This window comes from Convolutriloba macropyga, chromosome 4 (assembly GCF_964194025.1).
Source record: "Convolutriloba macropyga chromosome 4, txConMacr16.3, whole genome shotgun sequence".
Classification (NCBI taxonomy): Eukaryota; Metazoa; Xenacoelomorpha; order Acoela; family Convolutidae; genus Convolutriloba; species Convolutriloba macropyga.
The window spans coordinates 58,796,793-58,804,292 of NC_134471.1; the positions used below are offsets into that span (position 1 = coordinate 58,796,793).

Consider the following 7,500-nt stretch of genomic DNA (forward strand, 5'->3'; position numbering starts at 1 on the left):
CTCACATACTATGTTTTCAAATTTTGGAGTTTAATTTGTAATCATCAATCAGTGATAATTTTCTGGATACAAGGAAGAAGTTATTGATAAATTTTTCAGTTAAACCTAGATAGACTTTAAAATTTGAGCTCATGATTTCATATAATTGGTTTGTAGTGTTCAATAATATTAAATTGTTCCCAGCAGTCTTTCAGCGTCTTTTAATTTTCTTGTAGAAATTCTTTTTCTAAATTGACTGTGGGAGAGCAATTTTGGGCCGACGGCTCATTCTCAAGTCCGCCGTTAAATTTATCTTTTCGATAAATGAAAAGAAATTAAAAGAAAAGTTCTTAATTGAGAGAAATTGTATCAGTGCTTTTCAAACTTTTATAACCAAAACAGAAGTTGAGAAAAGGAACACTGTTCGTTTATGTGATTATCTTAGAATTGATTGCAAAACTTTATCCTCTCTGCAGCCAAACATCTTCAATATTCTAGATATTTCAATATACTTTTTCTTAAAGTACTCGTACGTCAAAATCCTCCCCATTCCAGATGACAAGTGCCTGCGAAAGAACTCTTTATCTAGTGTGACCTCTTTTAATCAACGTCCTAGTGTGCTTTAGAACACTTTGCGTTAAGAGACCTTTGGAAGTTTTTTTTTTAAATTGAAAAGCATAGAACAACTTGACAGAAGTTTTGCCACAATTTGCTTTGAATGCTTTCAAAGTTGCGTTTTATGTTAATGTGTAAACCCAGATACGTCAAAGCTCGCTTTTCATCAACGTTCTCCATTTTTTATTGTTTTTTTTTTTTCAAAGTTGTCTTTTTTCACAAAGCATTTGCATTTTTTCCTTGTTCGCTGTCATTTTATAATAATAAGCTGTTGTTGTCAATGTGTAGTCATTTCCGTAGATAAAATAACTTTTTGTAAACTTTAGAAATTAGTCACAAACTGATGATTTTCGTTTTTTCATTCTTGTTAACCAGCGTCACCAAAGTCGATTGTAAAAGTGATGCAAGGGTCAGACATGAAGGAAAACCTAATTGGGGAAGAGTTGGATGAAAAGTACTTCGAATTACTTGTTACGAATTGGAGAGACTAATTACCGATTGGCAATTACTAATTTTTGATGGATTTTTATTGTTCCGACCCTCTTGAGGGGGGAGGAACTATATACTCAACTGGGTTTTTTTTTGTTCCGTGAATTTTCGCCGCTCGATATATTCATCGTAGAGAGTTGAGACTGGTATCATTAGAAAGCTCGTCCAGCGTAGAATATGGAATTAAAAAGATTTTTTTAATTTTCGTTTTCTACAGGGAGTTATCGAGGCTTAAACTTCTAAGAAAAGAAGAGTGAATTCACGTTGTTTTTATTCACATTTTCCGGAATTTTTTCCTAAATTTTCGTCAATTTTGCTAAAATTTGTTATAATTTTTAAGAATAGTGTCGTTGATTTTATTTTTGAAGACGAACAAGCATTTTTGATTGTTTTGATTTAATTTTTTGGTCAAAAAATCTGGATAAACATTTCAAAATTTAGCCTTTTTCATCAACAACAGCACGAAATAAGCTACTTTAGTCCACTTTCATTAAATTTGCCTACATTACACCCCCAAACAACACTCATACAATCTTTGTAGACTCAGAGGGGGGCTATTTCTACTTCAGAGTCCGCAAAGAGTGCCTTGTAGTTAAAACTTTGCCGTTTTTTGCTATTTTTACTCGTTGATTATCAAAAATGCAAAATTTATTTTGAGTTTCAACTCAGAAATTATCTATATCTACAACATTCGAAAAATCAATTGTTCTTAACGGACAATAAGTATTAACAGAGGTAGTTTTGGGCCATTCTTGGACTGTTACAATCCAAAAAAAATTGGGTTGTAATCAGTCGGTCTTTTTTTTTTTTAAAAAAGACTTTTTTTTAATAATTAAGAACAGAACATATCAAATCAAAGCTCAGGAGTGATAGGTCCAACCAATTTGCTTGCTAAACAGCTCCAGGCTAATGCATTTAGTTTTTTAATTGAAAGTTTATGGTCGTTTCTTTTTTAAAAATAATTGACTTTTCAATAAATAATGGCTTAATTAATTTTTCCTCTATTTTTTTCTTAATTTGTTCAACTTCCAGCTTAGTGTCAGCAAAAAAAGACTGCTTCTTCTTTCTACTGAGTTAACATTTATTCTCGGTTGCAGTTTTAAGCTTGAAATTATTGTTTTCTGGCTTTGATACTACAAGATTTTAGATTTTTGTTTGTTTTGATATTTGCCAGTTTTTCACGTTTTCTAATTTTGTCACATTATCACATTATTGACAGTTCTCATGTCACCTTATTAGCATTCAAATTAAAGCACCATTGAACATATTAAAATCCTGAAAGATATAAATCATCGTTTTAATGGCCTCGACGCCTCTGTCTTGAAGAAATCAATTGAATTTTTTAATTTTGTCTTAACTGTCATTTATACTTTGTCGTTTCGGTCGTATGAAATTTCCTGTATAGTGATAGCTTTCATTGGCTTTTCATGGAAGAATAGAAAAACCGATATTCTGATATTAGCAGATAGCTGATGGCTTTTATGACTTTCAAACCCATCGTTTTCCAAAATTAAAAAAAAAAACTTTTTTAACTTCGCAATTATGTTCTTTTTATGTTTCTTTTTGTTACCTAATCTCGTTAGTTGATTACAAGTCAAATATGACATTATGGGTGTCAAGGGAATAAAAGGGATTGGTGTCCCAAAATCTTTTTTTTAAAGATTTTGTTATGACCTTACTGGCTTCGACACCGCTTTTTCACAAAAAAAAATTAAATTAATTTGATTTTTGTCATATTTGACGTTCTTTTTGTAGATGCAAGAAATATTCTGGATTATTACAGGTCTCGAGGGTTTCCTTTTCATGAAAAAACGACGATATTTAAATAGCTCTTTTTGTAATTAATGCCTTTCATGACATTGAATGTAATTTTCTTTCGAAAAAAAAATTAAAAGTATTACATACTTTAGCACTTCGCTTTTTTGTCTACTTGTTACCTAGTCTTACTAATGAATGGCCACATACTACCTTATAGGTGTTTGAATAAGGCGCAATCAAATATATTTTGAGTGCCAAAATTTGGCTTGACGGTTTTGACAGCGTTTTCTGGCAAGTTTCAATTGAAATTTTGTTTGTTCTTTGTTGTTCTTTTTAGCCGCTCTAAAAAATGAATAAGGTCAGGTCCTAATGCCCTTCTATAGAAGCAGTGGTAATCGCAAATTTGTGGTAATATTAATTTATTCCTAATGGTTTTTATTACTTTGAAGTTAATTGTTTCAAAAAAATAAGTTAATTTTTTTTACTTTTCTGTTTTTGTTCTTTTTTGTATAATTGTTACCAAACCTTTTTATGGACTGGTCGCATATGTTTTCTGGTGATTTATAAGTTATTTTTATTTAGTTTCAGGTTTATCTGACGGTATGTTGACTTTGTTATTAAATTTAGTTTTTAAGAGGGACATAAATTTTTTGATGTAATTAATGTTTGTTGTTGTTGTTGTTTGATTTTGCTGTTCGTTTTGACTCGCTTTCTTAATATTGACATATTACAGCAATCTAATGCATCAATTTTTACTCCACTGAGTTATTTGTTTTGGAGGTTATCTTATCGTTCATACAGAATTTTTTGAAAAAGACTTGGGCTTTTTTGGGATTCGCAAAAAATAATTTTTGGGTTTTTCTATCTGTTCCTCATTTGGTTGACAATTATGCCAAAATTGTGGATGGGCGGGGTCGGAACCTTATGTGCCATTGCACATTACCGAGCCGCCTTGTTAATCATAATTACAAAACTCGTAAAAATCTTTTTAGACTAAATAAACTTTCGAAGTAAAAAACAGTGACAATGTTGGTTTTAAATGCACCCAATAACTTTTCCAGAAATTAAATGCATTATACGAGGTTTAGAGTGACAAAATTTCTTCACTGTTTTTTTGCTCAATTATCAACTGATCAATAATTGAGGATGGGAATGACGGATATTTCTGATTTTGAAGCCATTTGAACTAATTTTGCTCACTCTCACTATTTTGCGCTCTCGCTTACTTGGTCCTATCAATAAGCATGTATGACACAAAACAAGTGACAGATGCGTGTAAACATACTTGCTAAAAAACCACTGTTTTTAAATTAATGTTTAATTGTCTGTTTGTTAATGATCCATTTGCTCTCAGACAAGCTGTTTCTTTTCATTTTTTTTGTTTTGACAGTGAAAAAGGTGACCAGAATCGGCAAGCTAATTGAAAAGGGGGAATGGTAACAGTTGCAATATCAAAATTAAGAGCTGACTTTATTTAGTACTATGACAGGCAAATCACATGTTCTCAGTTGTTGAAACTGCTCCAGTGATGCTGAAATCAAATGGAACGATGAGGAACAACTTTATTATTACTACTACTTTTAAAAAGTTGACTATATAAACTCTATTTCTGCCACCGAAACGTTTCACTTATTTTCAAACACTAGCCTTGTGTTTCCATATGCTGTGAAAGTTCAAATGTTATCAAATTAACTTTGACGTTGCACCTCCTTTGAGATTGTGTAATTGTGAAGATTGCGATTCAAGTTGTCTGCATTTTTGATTTTTACGCCACAAGGGAAAAATGGAAAGATGCAATTAGAATCTCAAAATTCCAAGTTTAAATCTCAACGGGGTTGAACTTCATTTTTTCCACAAGTAGCTGTCATTTTTAACTTATATTTTAATTTTTTTCTTTGCAAAAATTTTTTGAAGTTGCTTAAATAATTTAATTTGCTGTCGTAGTTGGTTTCAAATCGATCTTTTAAAAATTGATCTAAAACATTTTTCCACCTGACCACCTCTACTAGCCTTGTGGGTGCATATCATTGCAACCCATATCATTTGATTTACTGTGTTAATTATGCGGGAGGTGCCAAACATGTTTGGGATGTGGAGGATGGAGGGGTCAAAATCTGGTCAGCCTAATATGCCCCACGACCGTGCCTCTCTTCCTACTATATAACTTTAAAAAGCCTGACAAAAATCTCTCTTTCAGTCTAACATAGTGAACGCGCTGTCAGTTAAGATACTTTTGTTTATTTTCTACTAGAGCTTGTTTACTTTCTGCTAGCTTCCATTTATCTATATATTTTTTCTCGACTCTGGAACGTTCTTTTATGTCTGATTCCATTTATTCCTGCTCTGGTTATTCAAAATAAATTTTCGCTGGTGTTTCTACTTTCGAGTTTTTGCCTCAGTTTGGCTCGCATTGTTTGTTTAATCAATTTTAGTTTGCTATTCTTTAATCACTGTTTTGTCTCTACTCTTTCCATGCGACCACCTGGTTAATACATATATTATTAACTTATGGAGAAAACAAAGCTAGCAATTGTGAGCGACATTCTACCGTTGAAAATAAAGTAAGATTTAGACAGCTACCTTTAAATTTACTTTTATTTCCTGGAAAAACCAGAACTTTGTTCTCCGTATCATTATTTGCATTACTAGTTGAATATGTTTTGTTTTTCTGTTTCTCCTAGTAGGGTTTATTATCAACTTATGCAAAAACTTCTAATAATAATTTGACAAGTCATTTTGGAAAACAGTTAAGTCTTTGTTTTTCAATATTCTGGCTACTCGGGCTGGAAGAGTTTCTAACTTTGAGCATCTGGAAAATTGTTTTCACCAAGATATAAATCTAGCCTAGTGATGGAAATGAATGAGAAACTTGGGAAGAGTTTCAACTCATATTTTATTGGAGGGCATAATATTTCCATCTTTCCAGCTTTTGAGGTGTAGACTCTAATTAGAATTCTACATCACAAAAGTGATGTAGATTTCTAGGCGTCAACGGATCTCGATTGAAAAGCTTTGATTTTCAAAAGACATGGCAAATTTTTTTTTAGCTAATTGAGATCGATTGAATCAGGCAACAAATGAAGTAGTTCGTACCATAAAGGTGAGGAGGATTAACATTTCAGCATACCATTTTTATTTTTTGAAAAGCATGGAAAAAGTATTCTTTGCGAAAAATTAGATTGATTCTTCTTTAAAGCACAATAAGAAATGGTGTTCAAAGCTAATATTAAATGGCAAGTAAAATTAATAAAAGGGAACCATTTCAAAATAAGGTGGCTTAGTTGTTACAAAAAACGGAAAAAAATGTAAAGTTTTATTAATTTCGTGAGCTGCTTAATGAAGAGCCAGCAAAGCCCAATTCTAGATCAGTACTAGGCCAGTCTAAATGAAACAGTCTTATTTCGTTTTTCAATCCGGGCAAGTCTAATTAAAAGTCTTAACAGTCTGGCAAGACTTGACCGAGACTTGGTTACACTCGCAAGACTATAATGTGGCAACCACTGACTCAAACAATCTGTACTATATGTTGTTCGAAAGAATTTTGAAAAGGGTTCTAATGGACTATTTTTGTGTTGTTCTCAGAAAAAAACGCTTGCAAACTCAGATGACAAAGACTACATATTTTTTATTTCAGGATTTAATAAAGTGGTTTTTACATCAGTTGCACGATCATCTCATTTTAACCGAAACTGCAGGCGTTTGTATGCGCACATGAATCTGTGTGTATGTGTGTGTGCCCGTGTGTGTGTGTGCGTGTGTGTGTGTGCGTGTGTGTGTGCGTGTATGTGTGCTTGCGTTCGTGCGCCGGTGTGTGTATGTGTGTGTGTGTGTGTGTGCGCGCGTGTGTGTGTATGTGTGTGTATGTGCTTGCGTTCGTGCTCGCGTGTGTGTATGTGTGTGTATGTGTATGTGTATGTGTGTGTGAGCTTGCGTTCGTGCGCGCGTTTGTGTGTGTGTGTGTGGGTTTGTGTGTATGTGTGTTTGTGGTGTGTGTGAGGTGTGTGTGTATGTGTGTGTGAGTATGTGTGTGTGTGTTTGTTTGTGTGTGTGTGTATGTGCGTGTGGTGTGTGTGCGTGTGTGCGTGGTGTGTGTATGTGTGTGTGTGTGTTTGTTTGTGTGTGTAAATGTGTGTGTAAATGTGTGTGTGTGTATGTGTGTGTGCTTGCGTTCGTGTGCGCGTGTGTGTGTATGTGTGTGTGTGTGTGTGGTGTTGTGTGTGGTGTGTGTGTGTGTGTGGTGAGTGTGTTTGAGTATGTGTGTGTATGTGTGTAAGTGTATATGTGTGTGTGTGTGTGTGGTGTGTGTGTGGTGTGTGTGTATGTGTGTGTGTGTGTATTTGTGTGTGCTTGCGTTCGTGCGTGCGTGTAAGTGTATGTGTGTGTATGTGTGTGTGTGGTGTGTGGTGTGTTTGGTGTGTTTGTGTGTGTGGTGTGTGTGTGTATGTGTGTGTCTGTGTGTGTATGTGTGTGTGTTTGTGTGTGTATGTGTGTGTCTGTGGTGTGTGTGTGTGTGGTGTGTGTGTGATGTGTATGTATGTGTGTGTGTTTGTGTATGTGTGTGTGTGTATTTGTGTATGTGTGTGTGGTGTGTTGTGTGTCTGTGTGTGGTCTGTGTGTATATGTGTGTATGTGTGTGTGGTGTGTGTGTGTGGTGTATGT

General features: G+C 34.1%; 1 protein-coding gene across 3 annotated transcripts in view; it reads left to right on the forward strand.

Moving 5' to 3' along the window:
- Positions 1-4,437: 4,437 nt before the first annotated feature.
- The window catches only part of LOC142338561 (acetylcholine receptor subunit beta-like 2), a 58,550-nt gene continuing 55,487 nt past the window's right edge, over positions 4,438-7,500 (forward strand). For 2 of the 3 annotated variants that reach the window (XM_075388354.1, XM_075388356.1), the window contains exon 1: positions 4,729-5,298. The gene's annotated coding sequence lies outside the window, so the exon portion shown is untranslated. Of the gene's footprint in view, positions 4,464-4,728; positions 5,299-7,500 lie in introns of those variants that run through there. The other variant, XM_075388353.1, reaches the window with a different exon arrangement.